The 21,163-nt window shown below is 38.1% G+C and overlaps 1 pseudogene; it reads left to right on the plus strand.

Annotated features, from left to right (window-relative positions):
* Positions 1–3,698: 3,698 nt before the first annotated feature.
* LOC118810790 lies at positions 3,699–7,570 on the plus strand (annotated as a pseudogene).
* The last annotated feature ends 13,593 nt before the right edge of the window (positions 7,571–21,163 follow it).

Raw genomic sequence — 21,163 nt, forward strand, 5'->3', positions numbered from 1 at the left:
AGGCACTCATTTCACATGAAACCTAAATCAGGACTGGCTGACTGTACAAACAATGATCATTTACACATATTGACATTAGGAACCCCCCATTCGAAATCAGCTGAAGAAAGAAACACACGCGAAAGTGAAACCTGACCGCTCGCGCAGGTCCTTTATTCTCTGAACTGTTAATGTTAACTTGCTACTTTTAGTGAGCTAACGTTAGGAAAAGGTTTTTTACCTGGACAGTCTGTAAAAAACGAGAAAAGAATTTACTTCCAGTTTGCTGCTCTATACCGATGCGTTATGTAAACACAGAGAAAGCGTCTCATTCAGGTGTCTTTTCGGAAAACGCTGTAGATCTTAACAAACATCTCTTCTGGCAGCAGGACCCCCTCCCTGTTTCCCAAAATGAAAAACTCTTCAAACGTGATGATTCATGATTTGTGACATATTTATCATTCAACCGGCGAATTCAAGGCGAAAGGTGGCGAGTTTGCGTGTGTGTGGTTTATTGTAATCCAGCTGCTAATCATCTCTGTTTTATACTGTACCTATAATCTTATTACTGTCTTTTTTACTAAAACTGTAACGAATTACAGTCGCGTTTTGTATCCTAATTACGTAATGCCGTTACGTGTATTCCGTTACTACACAACATTTCCCGTCAGGCAAGATCTAGAACAGCTTACAGCTACATGAGGCTCAGTTACTGCAACAACACCGTCATGTATGGTATAACATACAAAAGTGTTCAGACTGTATCAATGGAGGGACGATTCCACAGTTTATGCACTAGAGAAGAAATAACAATTAACATTAATTTTTGGATTGGAAACATTGCTGAGTATCAGTAATTTTCTGTTACAAAACATCTGTAATATCTTTAAGAGAGCAGCAGGCCTACAGAGAATCCTTTGTGAGTGACAGAGACATTGTAGGGTGACACCTGGGGCCTCATTTATAAACGTGAAACTTCACCTTTAAGTAATGGTTTATAAGAAGGGATTTCCATGGGGCTAACAGGAACAAAACCATGAGTGGAGATGTCCACGGAAGACCTGGCGGGTGGGAGGGCTCTGGAATTAAAAGTAACAACCACATATTATGCACAAAAGAATCAGCAGGAGAGCCAGATTTGCAGCAAGTCACCACACATGCAAACGTTAATCTGCAAATTTAACTTCCCACAACATCCATATAATGCAGCGATACATTAAAACCATACTGTGGTGATCGATGTATTCTTTTATGCTACTGTTTGTACATGGTTTTACAGCAGTGGGTGGTAAAAGCAAACAAAGTGAAACTGAATTTTGTGCTCCCTTCCTCCATTTTAGTTTCGTTTAGTTTCACTTTGATTGTTTTTGTTCTCTGTGTGATAGATGGAAGTGGCAGTTTCCGCCTTAACAGTAAACTTCACTCCCCTTCACAAAGTAGAAAACACTACAGTGCATGTATTCCACCTTAAATAAATGAAACAGTAAAGCTATTGTTGTCATATCAAGCACTATAAAGTACCTGAGAGGGGATCCGTGCCAATTCAAAGTGTGCCCCCCAGACAACTATAGCCAACAGCTTATATATTGGACTTGTTGTTGAAACAGAAGACAGAACATATGGTTCTTTTTAAAATGTTCTCATCTATTTGGAACTAAAAGAGAGAGAGACCTGCTCCCTCTGGGGCCTCTGGACCAGGGGGCCCCCTTAATTTAAACATTCCAGACCTGCAAAACAGATACTTGGAACTTCAGACATAAACTTATACTGGAAGTTAAGAGTGTTTTTACCTTCTTTTACAAAACCACTCTTTTTAAATACACCTCACTATTACTATAGCCTCTGGCAAAACTGTGATGATTTAACCCTGTACAATTATTCTGTGCAAGTTCTAAGCACTAAGAAGCTGTAAAAATAAAATTCTAAAATAATGAATGGAGCCGTAATATGTAACTGTAAAATGCTGGGTTATAATAAAATGAATATAATACGCTTTGGTGAATAGCAGCCACTTTATCCGACACATTTAGAAGTAGCAGCAAATTCACAGCTTGATTCAGCTAATGAAAGGCTTGATAATTAACAAATAATCTGGATCAGATGTGATGGAGGAGAAAATAGTCACTGCTACTTTACCTGCCACAATAAGAGGCAGATACCAACCATAAATAGGTGGGGCTCATCACTCTATCTGCACTAAACTCACCTATACTAAGCTTAACTGTTGGGCACTTCCTGATATATCTGGCTCTAAACATCCAAAGGGATTACCTCCCTAGTGGCTCAAAACTACAGAGCACTGCTCCTTGTGATTAGATTCCCACTCCTCCTGAACTTTATTATTTTTGCTACATATATGCTCATTCCAAATATGATGACTGCAACATGTTCTGAAAATACGGGGACAAGATCATGCCATTCTTCAGTTGTGCAAGTCTTCAGCTGTGCGACCGTATGGATCTTCATTGTTGTATTTTGCACTGTATAATGCATCACATGTTTTCAATAGGAGACAGGCAGGCCAGTCTAGCATCCACACTCTCCAATTACACAGCCCTGCTGTGATAACGTGCAGAATGTTTCTTGGCATTTTCAGGTTAAAATAAGCATATATGTCCCTGAAAAAGATGGCAGGTAAAGAGAGGCATAATGTTACCCCAAAATATGTATATATCTTTCAGAATTAATTGTGCTTTCACAGATGTGCAAGTTACCCATGCCACGGACACTAATACATACCCATACCACCCACAACAGACCCTGGCTTTTGAACTTTACTCTGGTAACAATCTGGATGGTGAAATGAGAGTAAAATAACTTAAATTATTGCAAAAACTTGTAGATAAACATTGTTCTCACAGTTGCTGCATTTACTTATGTGTTTTGCTAAAGTGGTGAGCTTGAGACATCCTTGTTCATATTGGGTCAGGCCTTTTTTGGATACTCCTTTTATACTCATGGATTACATGATTACATTATCTCTTCTAAAATGTTTTCCGAACATTTAGCAATGCTACTAGTCTTCAATTGCACCTGTTCCAGCTTTTTTGGAACATGTGGCAGGCATCAAGTTCAGAATAAGTGTATATTTACAAAATACAGAGTTGATTAAAACACAGTACATGTCCTGTGTACATGTACTGCTTTCGTTTCAATACAGATCAAAGTGGATTTTTAAATACATTCTTTGTGTTTTTATTTGAACTGAGTTTGTATGCAGTTGTACTCCAGCAGGCTGAGGACCAAGTTTGGCCCTACATTTCATATTGTAATAAGACATTTTTATCATGAATGTGGAAAATGTGAAATTCTGTAGTTTTAAAGTACAGAATATCACCTTTTTCACACACATACCAATAACATCTTATTACATTACAGCACAAAAATACTTTACTGACCTGGGTCCTATTTCCCAACAGCATCTTAGCTTTATGATCACCTTAACTGTTAGAGAGAGTGTTCAGTGTGATGCTCGTTCTACCATTTAAGAATCACCTTTTTTGCTAAGATAATTTTGGGAAATTCAGCCTGTTTTGGTAGGGCAGTGACTTTGAGTGAGCTTGAAGTCATAGAGTATTGTTGGCACATCTGTTTTTTTAATATTTACCTGCCCTGTCCCAACATGTTTGGGAGGGCAGTGTACTTCTTGCAATATCTTGTGATGGTCAAGTATCCTTGTTTTGTTCATCAAATCCACTGATTTCACTCTCCAGAGTGTGATTTGTCCATCATTAAAAGACCTGAGCTGTATGAAGATGACTGTGTCTTTGGTCAGTGTGCTGCTCCTGATGACCGTTTCTTTCTCTATAAGGAAGGTAGGTGACATATACTTACACAGTGACTAAAGCACATCTCTATCACTCCTTTAAGAAAAATGGTAAAAGTTACAGCAGCCGCTACATTATTAGTTTGCTAATTCGTAAGGACTAGACCATTCTCACACTTCCACATTCTCTAATGTGGGAGCTTAAATTGTAGTTTTAAAAACCACCAGTGTGTTGTTAACAATGTCTGAGACTACTGCCTGGATAAATGCTGCGATCCTAGATGCACCAGTAATTCAACCAAACAGTCTTACCTGATTTTCCACTCAATAAAGTTTAAATATGTTCAACTTTAGCTGAAAAGCTCCACTCCTCATGTGTTACTTTTAACAAGGTAACCAATCAAAACAGAGCGTGGGTAAAACTGAACCAGAGAGCCAACAGGGGCTGCACAATAGGACAGATTTACTCAAATTTGTATTAAAAATGCTCAGCTTAAGGATAAATATTCATTCACTACCATTCTGGAAATTGTCCTCACAGAGGTTTGCTTAAAAACCTTGAGAAACAGACGCTTCACCACTGTAGTTTGGTGACTAATTTACCTTAAGGTCGAATGCTGTGTCTCTGTGCTGGTTGTGGGGTTCAGGGCACTCGCTGCTTATGTTCACATGGGTGGAAGGAATTAAACCTGGTGAACTTTTTCTCTTCCAAAATGAAGCACTAAGTGTTGGTTTCTTTAGTCAGCTGCTTTAACACTGAATGTGTCAAATTCACTGATGCACTGAGGAACATGAGGAGTGTAGGTTTGGATTGCAACTGCTAAAATGATAAACGGTTCTGAACTTTATAAAAATGTGAACAAAGACTATTGTGTGCTTATTTTAGAGCAGAGTTTGTATTTTCATAATCTACAGTAACTGAATTGTTTAAATGAACACCATATTTTCATACAGTGAGCCGACAACAACTGCCTGTTTTGCAGGCGCATAACTCAAACACGCGCAGAATGAGATAAAAGGTGGGAAAATCTGTGCAGAGCTATAGGCCAGTTCTGAGACAGTTCCAAAACAGTCAATATTGCTTTTTAACTTAAAAAATAATCGAATATAATAATGATAATGTTTTATCAACCGTTATATCTGCCTCTCCATGTGTGTTCTAGTGTTAAATCTTAGTGATTGTGGGTGTGACACAATCAGTCATCGCACCACATAAATCTGATTGGTTCAGCTCATTTGCCTAAAGTTTGTACAGAAAGAGAAAGCAGTGTCAGTTAGATGCATATATTATCATCTATCATCTCACTGTATGACAGCTTCTGTTTGATGTAAATTAGCAACAAAAAAGGGCGAATCATACTGCATGACGTCATCAGTCACATCACATATACTCTGCTTAAAAGTTCAGCACCCCCAACTTAAAAAACCTTCCCGCCTGCCTAAATGCTTTTTAACACGCATTATTTCCAAAAGGATGCGCGGTACAGATGTCTGACACAACACACTGCGTTTACTGAGCAGTGGTAAACAGACTGCACTGTGGCAGAGGGGCAGAGTCTTACAAAGTTCAAATGTTTTCAATTTTTGCTCATCAAACTAGCCTTTCATCCATGTTGGGGGAGATACAAGACCCTAACTGCTGCACTATTGGCAGCACGGAGAATAACAGAAGATTTTTGAGAGAGGCTGAAAACTGCTGTCCCTCCATTACCGCTCTGTTAAACGGTGCAGATGGAAGTTAGATAATGCTACTGTTTACGGACGTGACGACGCAAAAACGCAAAAAAAATAAATAAAAAAAAATGAATGTAATTCATAAACTTACAGAATGTTACAATTGATTAACCAACTAGAAGGAACAGCCCAAACCTGCATACATAAAATATTGAACATTTTTCATAACAATAGTTGCCAGTTTTAATGTTTAATTTTAATTTTTCTTATAAAAATGTTTTCTGTTGTGCATGTAGCACATATAATGTTATAAGCCTATCGTTTATATAAAAATAAAACACTGACTGGGCTTATTAGGAGCACAGGTAAGTTTAAAATGTACAATAGATTTCTCATATTTTTTCTTCTTTATTTCACTGTTTTTTAAAAGACATCATGAAAAACTTGTCTAATTATTTTAAGAGAGAAACTGAACCTTCATTTCTTTATAAGATATAATGACTAAAAACAGAGATGCCCACTTAAGAAATACAATACTGTGCAAAAGTCAGAAACCACTCTTTCATTAATTTAATTTCCAGTCAAAATGGCCTTTCATCATGAACAGTTACTGAACAGTTAATCATTTAATTAATCATTTTTTAGAATCAGAAAAAAGTAGAAACCATATAACAAAACCTTACCTTTATTACAGCCTCCAGACTTGGTTTCAGTTTTTCAAAGAAATCTGTAAGTAAAATTTTCCACACCTATGAAGTTCAGTCTCAGAAGTTGGTCGGATTTTCTGTTTCTCACAATCCAAACAATCCCAATATCACATTTAGACTCATCAGTCATAAGACTTTATCTCAGATGTCCAGTTTTGGTGTTCTAGTGCAGATTTCTTGACAGCTGCACATCCTTTCAGACTCATAGTGTTGAGTTGTTTTCTCACAGTAGAAGAATGGAGATAAACACCTGTGGATCTTTTCATATCTGAAGCAAAAGTGGAACTTCATCTGATGGTGACAGTTTTGGTGGCTACCAGGTCTTGCCAATTTTTACTATATGTTTTAATCATATTTTGGAAACGACGTTTTTTTTTACATATTTTACTTTGACTTTCCCAGTTTTATCCAAGATGATTATCTTGTATATAATGTCCTCAGAAATATCTCCTGAATAATGAATAAATTTAACTTAATGTCTGTTTTGACTGGAAATTAAATAAATGAAAGGTGGTCTCGGACTTTTTTGCACTGCTTTATGTTAATTTAGTCTAAGGTGGGCTTATTCAAGGCTTCTCCCCTAACCGACTAAATGAGTGCAATTGTTTGTCGGTCTATTTTCCTACAGAGCAGTGGTCATGTTCTGCCCCTGGACATGGCTGAAAACTCCATGGATGACTCTTATGAAGGCTGCAGGGACGCCATGAATGAATTAGTGATCTCAAAATACATTGAAGATGAAAAAAACAACACTCCTGGTTTTGCAGCCGCCTGGAAAAATGCAGTTACTAAATGCGCCAAACATGGTATAACGCGGTCTGCTGTCATATACATGTATACAGCGGAAACTCAGTGCAGGAAAGATTGCTCATATAAAAAATTTAACAATGCTACTCGTAACGGATCAGCAGCCTATCAGTCAGGTGACTTTCAGTTTTACACACTGCATTTCTTTCTGACTGATGCTATTCAACAACTCAAAAAAGAACAAACAGGGTGTGTGACCACATATCGCAGAACTAGGGTTAAATTTGAAACAGACGTTCTCAATAAAAAAAAAATTGATTTGGGTCTTTCACTTCCAGCTCTTTGAACAAGAATTTATTTCTGTTTGGTGAAGAGTCCTGTTTTCAAATTTACACTTGTTTTGGAGCTGCAATGGAAAATTTCTCAGCATACAAAATTAAGAAAGAGGTTTAATTCCTCCATATGAGACCTTTCTCGTGACTGACGTTAAAAAAAGAGAAAAAGTGAAAGATCTGTGGTGTAATGTGGTCTATGAACTCAAAAGTGCTGGTAAGAGGAGTAATTTTCAGTGCATAAAAGTTAAGAGTGGATCATCAGCAGTAGTGCCATCTTTATTTGTTCTGCTGTTTACTGTTGTGTTGGTTACTTAAGAGACATCAGTAAAGCAGTTATGCAGATGTAGCACACAGCCCTCAGAGAGAAAAGTTTACAGTATGTAAATCTCCTGTTCATACAGAGGTTCTGATTATCTATTACTATTTGATTTTAAGGAAGAATCTGTTCATAAGGATTATAAGGAAGCTCTGTTTTTTTTCAATCATTTTCACCAAAACTGATTCCTGAACCTTTTTATCAATTATCAAGTTGAAAATTCTTTTTCCAAAAGTTTACTCAGTCAACTCACAATACACAGAAATTTCAAATCTGCTAAATGCTTTTTGCATAACAGGTAAGTTTCATTATAAAGCAGTTAACCACATGCTGTCATCATTAAATGCTGTGTTATCATTAAATATACAAAATTCAAGTCAGGACAAATTAGCGTCAGACCATAACAGTAAAGAAGTGACATCGGGGTGGTTAACACAGGTAGTGCTGCGTTACTAAAACAGGATTTTGTACCGAGAGTATTAGATATTATTAAATTAATAATTAAAATGTTCAAAAACTCTGAAGCCATTTGAATGAACACTTCTGTCAAACCATGCATTTCTGTGATGTTTGTTTATTAGGCTAAATGCTACCTTGTCACCAGCATAACACAGTTGGCAGCTCTGCCCATCAGACTCTTTGGAGATGAGCACGGCTGTCAAGTTTCAGGTGACAATCAGCTTTAACTCCAAGTGCCATCCAGTCAGTTTCTTACTATTCAGATTGCTAGCTAGCTAAAACAACTGGCTATGTTAAGTGTTAGCACTTAGCTATCATTTTATGTTTGATTTTGGTTTTTATTAGGGTTTGTGTAGTTATGTGTAGTTACGTGTAGTTATAGATATTATATGGATTAAGGAGTTATAAAATCAGTTTCAATTCATGTTCTAATAGAAACTTGTAGGAAATATGCAAAAATTATAGTACTTCAACATAACATGAAATATTCTGTATAACTTGCAGTTTGGCAGCTGCTAGCCAACAGGCTAACAAGTTCCTCCAATAATATTCAGAGTTAAACATTAAGTTTAAGTAATGATTCTGGAAATTGCAACATACAGACTCAGAACTTGTTATTTGAATGGCGCCAACTTCACATCATTTTTTCACACCCTGTTTCTTTTTGGACATATTTTGGCTCAGTTTCAGCTTCTGGTGGCTTAAACGGATAAACAGTCAAATCAGTCCCTTTTTTCAATAAAAATATAGTGCTAAGTAAATTTGTTTACCCTCGCCAGCCTTCTGACTTGTGAATGGACAATAAGTTTAAAATCTAATTAGTCAACCAGGAAATCTGTTTGCACTAAGGAATATTAACTAGTGTTTCATTGGATAACCTGCCATACATGAAAAAAGTTGCATTTTTAAAAGTTTTTGTTTCATTTTCATCGATTCTTATGGCATATTTCATTGTATTTTGCTGTGTGGCTCCTCGTCTATTCTCTAAATACTGCACCGCTTCAGTGTCACATCTGGGAGGCTCTGCTGCTCTGTGTGTAATCTCTGACCTGAGAACGAGAGCCAAAACGAAAAACAAGACATTCCGCGTCGCTCTCGCCAAAACGTCTATCATCAGATTAATGATGTAAATTACATTCTTTTTGTCCTACCATGTTTAACTGAAGTTGGCACCCATAACTGAAGGTGTTGTAAGCATTAAACAGTGTAGATGAAGTCTTATTCAAGATGGATTAGGTTTACCAGAAGAGGTCTGGTAATGTAATTTGTGCATGATTTGACTTGCCAATTTGTATGCGATGAAGGATCTGTGCAATTTTCCTAAATTACCCCAAATATCCCTGATGTTTATGTCAACATTATGCAACAGACAAGATGCTTCCAAATGATAACAACATGTTGTGCGTCTAAATAGAAAATATGGTAACAAAAAAAAAAAAAGAATGCGACACTGGATGAAAGAGGGGACTTTACATTTCATTTCAGTATCTGACTACAGTGAGCTATGATTTAACATTGTAACTCCCATAAGGTTGCTAGTTGAAATTAGCATTGCAGGGCTCCCAAGTGGCGCAACCATCTAAGTGTTCACAGTGGGTGGAATTGGAGACGATTAAATTGGGGAGAAAATTAGGGGAAAAAAAGAAATTGCAACAAAGGCTGCTGATACAGTGTTATCTGCATTAAACAATGCCGTATAATTACATTTACAGTGTTCACATGCTTATGTGACAAAAAGTTAAAAACTGTGTGAAATGGCTGTCTCTATACCAGCTGATCCACTTTAAAGTGTGTGAAGGAGTCATTACAAAGAATCTTGCTTAAATTATTGTGGTAACTTACTGCATTGCTTTTTCCTTTTTCTTCTTTTTATAATGTGTGAAACAGGACTTTGCACACTTTGGAGCTATTTTAATTTCTCACTGTCTGTATTATATCAACCTGTCCAGGGTGTGTCCTGCCTTCCGCACAATGACAGCTGGGATAGGCTCCAGCACCCCACCGCAAAGGATAAGCGGTTTAGATGATGTGTGTGTGTCTATGTGTGTGTGTGTGTGTGTGTGTGTGTGTGTGTGTGTGTGTGTATTATATCAAATTAAATGTAATTAATGAAGTGTTCTGAGTGTTCAAATAAATTGTTTTACACTGTGCAACTGATGTAATTTTTATTTTATTCATAGGCTCCTAAATTGTGAGAATACCAAGACGAAAATATCACAAGACCATTCTGATTTATTTTTTAGCTGCTTGTACTAATGTAGCTGCTCTGATTTGGCATTCTATGCCTGATCATGTTGTGATAGAAAAGTGATGTCTAACAATTACACATTGTAACCATAAACACTGAAGCCATTTAAAATATCACAGAATGACATATTGCCCATAGGGGGTCTGACTGCAAGCCCATTGTTAACTGGAAAACTAACAGGTCGGCACATCGTCCACTGAACTCGCATAATATCATCTAGAGCTGTTGTGCTCTCTTTTATTTACCATAATCTCAATGTCCAGGACCAACATTGTTCATGCAAATATTGTAAATGACATTCTTAATAGCACTGATAATGTTTCTTTAACTGTTTGAAAGAAAAAACATTTAAGAATGTGATGCTTTCTTGAACAACTAACGCTGCCGGACTCTTAGGGAACTGAATCAACCAAGAAGGTAAGCTAACTGGCAAACAAGGAGGGCAGTATTTAAATGGGCCAGAGAACATAAAAGAAGGAGAGACACAAGCAGATTTATTCACAGACATTTTCACACTACACTGTCATAAAAAATGGTACTATACTTTTTTGTTAAACAAGGTAAAAACAATGTAAATGTACCAAAACAAAGGTACAACAATAGTCTTAAGGTCCATTTATCTTACATAAGGTTCAAAGTTAAACTACATTCACATTACCAAGGGATGCACATTTGTACCTTTTCATAACCCAGCAAAATGAAAAAGTCAAGACAGGGTGTATGTAGTCACTGTAACTTAAACAATATGTAGTCACTGTAACTTAAACAATATGAAAAAAATATACTTGCAATCAAATATGGTACAGTTAAGTTAAGTACTACCCTTGCGGATACCACCACAGTGGTTTGAGAGATACCCTCTTTTTGAGAGTGTTCCCCTAGTTCTCCAGACTCCAGCTTTCCTGGAGGTACGTAATAACCAGGCTTCTTGATCCAGCCACTGCAGCCAAAGTCTGACCTGCAAGGTGTCCATACTGACATTCTGGTGCACCTTAGTTGTGTTACCACCACACCGCCTCCATTGTGACACGAGCTGTCTCTTCAGTGGCGGAAACTCCAAAGTAGTCAACAAGGTGCTCTGAATCTATGCAGGGCGCTCCAAGGTTATGATGTAGCAGTTGAGATTGTCAAACCACAGGCTGTGTTATGTTGTACAGAGTATACAGATGGGCAGCTGGTTCATCATCCAGAGCCTCTTTCACAGGCATGGCCTTCGGCTCATCAGGCTTCAGGAATGTACATAGTTACATGGTGAGGAATTATCAGTGAAGAACATAAGCAGAGCTTATGGGGTGGTAAAGGACCATAATGTGTTATTACTAGTTTGCTTTTCAGTTAAAGTATGAAGGCAAAAACTGGTTTACAGGTGAACTTACACTTTGAACAAATTGTCCTTGTCCTTGCTGTTTTGAGATGATTTTGATGGTCACTTACAAACCCTGAAGACAGATCCAGAGGCTCCTTTACCTATTTTTTCTACAATAACATAGCCAGAGGCAAAGGTGTCTGAGGAAAAAGAACATTAAAAACATGCATCAGCTCTTTTGAAATCATTTATCACAAGAACAGGTGTGGCGTTTGTTTTCTGATATTACTGGCTACTCTGTACATTGATTATATCATATTAATTTTAAATGAAGTGAAATTAAGTGTAGGTGATGGTCATGTTCTGGGAAACGGGCTGACCTGGCTTGGTGGCTTTCCTCTGTCTCCAGGTCTTTGGTTCACTGCCCCTTTTGGTGGCTTCTGCGCAGCATGCTCTCAGTTACATTTTGAGAGTGTGCAAGTAAGCAAGGTGTAAGGGAACATATTCAGACCACACCGAGCATTAAGAACTGGAAAAACTCAAACTTAATCCATCATGTACTTGGGTACATTTTGATACCACAGCTTCAAACACAATTCAAAATTACCATTGTTGCCAATGTTTTGGTTCAATCTTTTTGCACTTGTGATTGTATTTACTGCTACTTGATGCCACTAAATGAGCTGCTTCCTCCACTGATGGGGCACGAGTTACCCACCCAAAAGTATAGCCAATCTTTTTACAAACATTCAGATTTTGTCAATAATAAAACACAGATAACACACTGCTGTAGTGTTTCAATCACTAACAAGCTTAGTACTTATGCTCATTAGCCTATGTAAGGGGACCCACCTATGTGGGGCCAGTGAGCACTTTTTAGGGACATTATATTATTATTGTGAAGAGCCTCCCTTTGCTCTGCATAAAATAGGTTATGGCATTAAAGTGATGATTGATTGGTGTTAATGGGCCCAAAGTGTGTCAAGAAAACATTTCCCACAACATTACACCACCTCCACGAGCCTGGACTGCTGACACAAGGCAGGTTGGGTCCATGGCTTCATGCTATTGGTATCAAATTCTGACTCTACCAGCAGAAACTGAGATTTGATAGGCCAGGCTAAGTTTTGCCAGTCTTCAAGTGTCCAGTTTATGAGCCACTGCAGCCTTAGCTTTGTGTTCTTGGCTAACAGAAGTGGAACCCAAAGAGGTCTTCTGCTGTTGTAGCCCAACTGGCTCAAAGTTCAATGCGTTCTACATTCTGAGATGCATTTCTGCTCACCACACATGTACAGAATAGTTATCTGAGTTACCATAGCCTGTCTGTCAGCACAAACCACTCTGGCCATTCTCCAATGACCTCTCTCATCAGGAACGTGTTTCCATCTGCAGAACTGCTGCTCACTGGATTTTTTTTCATTACCATTCTGAGTAAACTCTGAAAACTGTTGTGCATGAAAATCCCAGGAGATTACAGAAGCAGTTACAGAAATACTTAAACCAGGCTTTCTGGCACCAACAGTCATGCATATTAAAAATCACTGAGATCAAATTCTTTTCCCAGTCTGATGGTTGTTGTGAACATTACCTGAAGCTGCATGAATTTTTGCACTGCACTGCTGCCACACTACAGGCTGATTAGATGTTTGCAGAATTGGGTAGGTGTAGGTGCTTGTTAAGTGTATTTCTAAAGGTTTAATCAAACAATGAAAAAACTATAATGCAGTTTGAAAACATAAAAAAAAAACACTCTCCGGTATTTTTGGTGAAACTGAAGTAATCAGACTAATAGTCCTGTCTGTTTTTCTCTTTACTTATTGTTAATTGCTCTTTTCTTAGTTACATTAAAGATAAAAGGGTTTGATTGTGAACTGATTTCTTTTGCTTGTTTTGCATTGGGCAGAGCCAGCATACCAGCACCTGCTTAAGTGTCTGGAGAGAGAAACTCAAAAATAATGTCTCCTAAAAACACAAATATCACAGGTGACTGTTACATAATTAAAATCTATTTTTTCTTATATTATGTTCTGCTAACCTAAGTTAAAATCAGATATTCAGATATTCTGAATTTCTTTTTCTTTTTTGTTGTCATTTGTCTACTCATTTTTTATTTTCTTCAGCAATTGTTTTATTATTTCTGTAATTACTTGAGCAATATTTGAAATAAATTTGCATTTTTCTATTGCATCAAACTCTGGTTATTATTATGAGTTGACTGAGTTTTCTCTTGTTCACTAAATCAATAGTCATAACTGAGAAACCAAAATACTTTTACAGGGCAACAGGTAGACAGTAAACTGTCTGTTTATTAAACTTGATTCCAATGACACAGGTTTGTTTGCTGGGCATAGAAAGTAAAGCTACATGGTTTAAAGAGAAAAGGAAACACAACAGTAGATATAGATTCATTATGAACATTCAGAATTATCAAAGTTCACTGAGTAACACAATTTGTGCTGGTTATTAGTTAATTTAAGTGCTGTACTGTATTTTGAGAGTCTGTTGACTAACATTTAGCTAAATATACACTATATGGTCAAAAGTATGTGGACACCTGGCCATCACACCTATATGAGTCTGTTGGACATCTCATTCCAAAACCATGGGCATTAATATGGAGTGGCCCTCCTTTGTGGCTGTAACAGACTCTACTGTTCTGGGAAGGGTTTTCACAAGATTTGGAGGGTGTCTGTGGGAATCTGTGTTCATTCAATCAGAGGAGATTTTATGAGGTCAGGCACTGATGGTGGATGAGAAGATGTGGCTCACAATCAACATTCCATTTTATCCCAAAGGTGTACAACTGAGCCGAGGTCAGGGCTCTGTGCAGGCCACTGTAGTTCCTCCACACTAAACTCATCAAACCATGTCTTTATAGAACTCCCTTTGTGTACAGGGGCAGAGTCATGCTGCAACAGGAAAGGGTCTTCCCCAAACTGTTGCCACAAAGTTGTAAGCATATAATTGTCTAATATGTCTTTGTATGCTGTCATTTTAAGATTATATTTCACTGGATCTAAGGAGCCATAGCCTAAACCCTGAAAAACAGCCCAGACCATTATCCCTCCTCCACCAAACTTTACTGTTGGCATTATGCATTCCCGTAGATAGTGTTGTGCTGGCATCTGTCAAATCAAGATTCATCCATCAGACTGTCAGATAGTGAAGCTTGATTCATCACCCCAGAGAACACATTTTCACTGCTCCAGAGTCCAGTGGAGGCATGCTTAACACCACTCTAGTCATGCGGTTGTTACATGCACAGAATGTGGCTTGGGGTTGTCATGTGAAATAAGGATGGGTGTCCCTGAAAAACATCTGTATAAAAGGCATAATGTTGTTCAAAAATGTGTTCAGTGTTAATGGTCCTTTCATAGATGTTCAGGTTACATGCTATCCCCCTCCATACCACTACAGGACCTGGCTTTGCAACTTTATGCTGGTAACAATTTGGATGGTCCTATTCTTCTTTGCCCTGGAGAACACTACATCCATTATTTCCATTCTGAGAGGTTGACGCAGACCACAATTCACATTTCCACTGTGCATCAGTCTATTTTAGATTAGCTTGAGCTCAAAGAAGTTGGTAGTATGTATAGACATTGTTGCCAGCTTTTTTTTTTTTTGAATTTTTACCCAATTTTCTCCCCAATTTAGTTGTTTCCAATTCCACCCACTAGTTAGGACTCCCCCAATCACACGACACTACTAGCGCTAGGAGGGTGAAGGCTAACACAGGCTTCCTCCGAGACCTGTGGAACCAGCCACCGCATCTTTTCGAACTGCCGCTCACGCAACGTCATTGGACAGCTGAAAGCGCTCAGAGGAAAGCGCCAACCATCTGCTAACAGACGCCTGCGCTGACTAGCATCCCCCGGGTGATGGGGGGGGGCATCCTACCCACCCAGAGAGAGCAAGACCAATTATGCTCTCTTGGACTCCTGGCTACAGATGGCTGTAGCATCACCAGGGATCGAACTTGCGATCTCCTGATGGGCCAACACTTAGACAGTTGTGCCACTCGCGAGCCTTGTTGCTGGCTTTTAATGCAGTGCTGTCTGCAGGGTTGAAGGTCACAAGCTTTCAGGTGTGATTTTTGGCCTTGCATTTTATGTACAGAGATTTTTCCAGATTCCCTGAATCTTTTGATAATATTATGCACTGTAGAGGGTGAGATATCAAAAATCCTCAACCACTCATTGAGGAGTGTTTTCTTAAATGGTTGGACTAAATGCTGATACATTTTTGCGAGCCTTGGCCCATCTTTGCTTATGAAGGACTGGCCTTTCCTGGATGCTCCTTTTACACTCATGCATGATAATATTACCTATTATAATTTTTTTCTGAACCTTTAACAATATTTTTAGCCTTGAATTGCTCCTGTACCAACTTTTTTGGAAAGTGTTGCAGGGACTAATTTTAGAATAAGTGTATATTTACCAAAAACAATAAAGTTGCTAAGATAAAATATTAAATACCTTGTCTTTGTACTGTTTTTGTTTAACTACAGGTCAAAGTGGATTTGCAAATCACTGCTTCCAGTTTTTATTTGCATTTCACATATTGTCCCAACTTTTTTGGAATTGGATTTGTAGGATCAGCTACCATTTATCCGAGTAATTTTGGTTTTGATGATGAAAAAGCAAGGAAAAGAATAAAACAGTACTAAAAAATCCATTCTATATATCTCATAGACTCACTGACCTAACATGTGTGTAACTGAGAAAGTCCACAAGGTCATTGGGCTGTCTCTAATTTTGCCATTAGTGAATTCAACTACAACCCCATGGGGTTGTACTTTAAAGCTGCACCATGTAAGTTTTGGAGATTTGGAGACATCTTGGGTGGAAATGTGTAAATGCAACATGCAGAGGAACATTTTGTATATGTCAGTTCTACTTTCGGACCCCTTCTCTGCGTGGATGAACCTGATGATTGTGAGGAGACTGTAAGAATATTCAAAGAGAACTGGTGGTGAAGGACGTGTCTTTCAAGGACGTAAATGAATTATCTACTACTGTCATGATATCTTCATTAGTGTGATGTTGATTTTGCATTTTAGACCTAAAAATCCTAATAAACCCAGACCTTCTTTTTGAGTTTGTGTGTGCAACATTAATACGTAAAGATGTGTGAAGCTGTCCGAAAACCTCTTAAGAAATCTGACCCGACACTTCTGACTTATAACTAAATAAATTATTTCAGGCTTTATATGGTGACTCACCACTTTGTTATTTCTGTTTTGAGACATGATTTTCTAATAACTCCAGCATAAAACAACATAATGGTACAGTATTTACTAGGGTGGCACAGACACAGGACGACATTGGCACTTAAATGCAGTATTGATATTGTCGATGGGGATGCCAATACTTATCACCAATACCACAAAGCAAGTTCTGATGCGCATGCTGAGTGACGCGAGCATGAGCAGACAAGCAAGCAAGCAAAGTTTATTTATATAGCGCTTTTTACAACAGGTGTTGTCACAAAGCAGCTTGACAGAAAAATCAGCATTACAGAAAGAAATCCGGGTCTGAGCCCCCATGAACAAACCAGTGGCGACAGTGGCAAGGAAAAACTCCCAAAGAGCAGGAGGAAGAAACCTTGAAAAGAACCAAGACTCAGAAGGGGAACCCATCCTCCTCTGGTTGACACCGGATAGTAAAACATTGTTAAGATAAGGTATAGTAGTACACAGCGGGAAAACAGGTGGAGCAATGGTTAAATTGATTAGTTTAGTTTAAGCAGCAGCAGCAGCAGCATCATTGGGAGGGTCAGTTTGTGAGGGTGAGGTTTGCACAGCGTTGTTCAGTATGAAGCTCAGTGATGGTCAGGCTGGTCCAGAGGGCTGGTGAGCAGCGGGCACCCGATCATGGCAGGCGAGGCAACAGCATCAGATGCACAGGATGGGCAGCTAAAACTAATTACCAAAGGCTTGACTATACAAGTAAGTTTTAGCCTAGACTTAAAGACCGAGGCTGTGTCTGAGTCCCGAACATTAACAGGAAGACTATTCCAAAGCTGCAGGGCTTCGTATGAGAAGGCTCTCCCCCCTGACGTAACTTTATTAATTCTAGGTACTAATAGTAAGCCAGCACCTTGTGATCTAAGTAGGCGTGGTGGTTCATAGTGGGAGAGAAGTTCACTCATGTACTGAGGGGTGAGCCCGTTTAGAGCTTTATAGGTCAGTAAGAGAATTTTATAGTTAATGCGAAATTTAACTGGTAACCAGTGTAGGGTTGATAGAACTGGGCTGATATGGTCGAACTTTCTGGTTCTTGTGAGGACTCTGGCTGCAGTGTTCTGGAATAGCGAAGCTTGTTAAAGCTTTGGCTGGGACATCCAGACAGCAGGGCATTACAGTAATCTAGCCTTGAAGTAATAAATGCATGAACTAACTTTTCTGCATCCTGTAGAGAAAATGCATTTCTTAATTTAGCAATATTGCGGAGATGTAGAAGGCTGTTCTAGTAATATTAGTTATATGTGCGTTGAGATACAGATCAGGGTCTATAATGACACCAAGATTTTTTACAGATGAGCTTGATGCAGCTGAGAAATTGTTAAGTTTAAGTGTAAAATCAGACAGTTTGTTTCACGACGCTGCTGTGTATCAGATTTACGGCAGGAAACAAATCCATTCACATGTAAAATAACTGACGGTGTAGCAGTCTGCAGTCCAAAATCTCTCCACATTTCTTCAACTTTGGGTCTTGAGTCTTTTCCAAGTCATAAGCCTGAAGCCTGAATCAGAGTCAGAGTCATTGGTGGTCGAGTCAAAATCGAATTTCTCGATTTTCTTGAGTTGAGCCTCAAGTCATCAAATTTGTGACTTGAGTCAAACTCAATGACTCGAGTCCACACCTCTGGTGTGACACCAGTATTTTGTGGGAAGGCAGTGGTAGTGAGTGACACAGAGGTCACATTCTCTTGGTCGTTCTTCAACATGACTCAGACAAGAAAACACACAATTCAAATAAGGGAAACGTGTGTTGACCTTCATAAGTCAGTGAATGGCTATAAAAATCTCTACTTACCTGAAAATTCCCACATCTACAGTTAGAGCAATAATTAAAAAGTTCCAATCAACTGGAAATGTGACAAACTTACCTGGACGAAGACCCAAGTTTATTTTGCCCTCACACACAGTGAGGAGGACGGTAAGAGAGGCAAAGTTCACTGTTGGAGAGCTATAGAAAAAAGAGTCAAGAGTTTTTCCCTTGTGTTCAATAGAGTGATGTACGTTTATCATCATATCAGGTAAAACCATGTGAATGAGTTCAAGTGAATCTCCACTTTGGGTATCAATAAAAGCAAACCTGAGACTAAAGCCACATTGTTCTTCTGTGAACCAGTGTGGAGATCAAGAGTGTAAGTAGGTCGTATGCAGTATATACAGTGCAGTGAGTAATCAGCTAATAGTTTTGTTAGCAGCTAATTGGCAAGTCTGTTATCTAAATTTGCTCTGTTTCATGCCATATTTTTAACATCTTAGAAGATGTTACAGTAGAAGACTAAGTGCTTTTTTATTGGCAAAGGAAGGTTGAACAATTTATCAAATGCGATAACTGTGGCACATGTATTTTTGTTAAAAATAATTATAACCCCATTTCCAAAAATTTGGGATGCTGTGTAAAATGTAAATGAAAACAAAATGCAATTATGTACAAATCATTTAAATTTAAAATAATACATTTATTTAAAAATAGTACAAAGATAACAAATCAAATGTTGAAACTGAGAAAATTTATTGATTTTTTGAAAAATATATGCCCATTTTGAATTTGATGGCAACAACACATTCCAAAAAAGTTCGGACAGGGCAACAAAAGAGTAGTAAAATTGTGTAATGCTAAAAAAACACCTGAAGTTTAATTGGCAACAGGTAAGTAACATCACTGGGTAAAAATAAGAGAGAGGAAAACGAGTATACCAGGGAGGCTTCTTTCAGAAGTTAAGATGAGGAGGGGTTCACCACTCTGTGAAAGACTGTGTGGGCAAATAGTACAGCAATTCAAGAATAATGTTTCTTTAATTTTTTTAATTAATGTAAAATAGCAAAAGAACTTTGGGATTTCATCATCTATGGTACATGATATCATTAAAAGATTCAGAGAATCTGTAGAAAACTCTGTATGCAAGGGACAAGGCCAAAAACCAGTATTGGCTAGCCAAGATCTTTGGGCCCTCAGGTGACACTGCATTAAAAACAGACATGATTCTGCAGTGGAAATTACTGCATGGGCTCAGGAACGCTTCTGAAAAACACTGTCTATGAAAACAGCTCGTCTCTGCATCCTTAAATGCAAGTTAAAACTATACTATGCAAAGAAGAAATCATATATAGAAATGCTGCCTCCTTCTCTGGGCGTCATATATATATATATATATATATATATATGTATGCTGGTGCATGTATAAGAATATATAAGTGGTTAACATAACTGGTGCAGATAAAGAGTGTGTGACCATAAACACCCTGAAAATGTGCAACATGCCCTGTGTTACTGTTACATCCTGACAAGGCTGCTGCACAACCACAACACCACAAACAGAGTGAAAAAAAGGTGCAGTGGTAAATTCATCACCATCACCAAACTAACTGAAATGTAAAAGCTTCAGAGATCTTCAGACTCTCTCTCACCTGTCAAGAGTTTTTTCCTTGTGTTCAATAGTCTTGTAATAGTTTTGTAAGATTAGCATCCGATCAAATAAAACCATGTGAATGAGTTCAAGTGAATCTCCACTTTGGGTAATAAAAGCAAACCTGTGACTAAAGCCACACTGTTCTTCTGTGAATCAGTGTGGAGATCAAGCGTGTAAGTAGGTCGTATGCAGTACATACAATGCATGCACAGACTAAAATACAGCCTATTAATAACCCTAAGCACTACGTTGAATATTGATAAAGGATTTATTTTGTTATTTTATTATTTTATTCTTAATTGTTTTAAAGCAGCAAGGAACTAGAAACATGTACAAAATATACCCTCATAATATTTTTCACTCATATGATACAACAGACAAAAGCTGCTTTACTGGCTGTGCCACGCTGTTTGGCAAATGAGATTGAAGATGATAAAGGGCATATTGGCTAAATGTTAGCTAATACAAGCTGATTGTGATCTTCAAGTGTATAATGTGGTATATGTTTGTGACACACAGCCCTCCAGCATGGACTCTCAGATTTCTCAGAATCCTTTGGGTGATCATGTGACTCCATCACGCTCAACTTGTCATCGATCTGCCTCACCTGAATACTGAATATTTGCACCTGTTTTGTCTGTCATATGACTGGTTTAGTTAGCCTTATAAACCCTTTAGAGTAGGGACTGCCACTGTTTTCAGAGCTACTGAATGTTCATTGTGCATTCTGGTTTGTTTTTCTCATGTACTGAACTTTTGCCTGTTTATTCAATTCTGCCTTTTGCTTTCTCCCCTTAGTTTGGTTATGACTGTGTTTTTCTGGTATTAGACTGTGTTGGAACTGATCTTGGCCTTTTTTTTGACCACGACTTTGGAAATCCCTGACTCAAGTAAAGCCTCTATTGTTTTTACAATCCACATACATCTGAATTATTCTGATTCAGTAAATTGTAAATTTTGAATAAAACAGGCCATCA

Source organism: Colossoma macropomum, unplaced genomic scaffold (assembly GCF_904425465.1).
Source record: "Colossoma macropomum unplaced genomic scaffold, Colossoma_macropomum, whole genome shotgun sequence".
Lineage (NCBI taxonomy): Eukaryota > Metazoa > Chordata > Actinopteri > Characiformes > Serrasalmidae > Colossoma > Colossoma macropomum.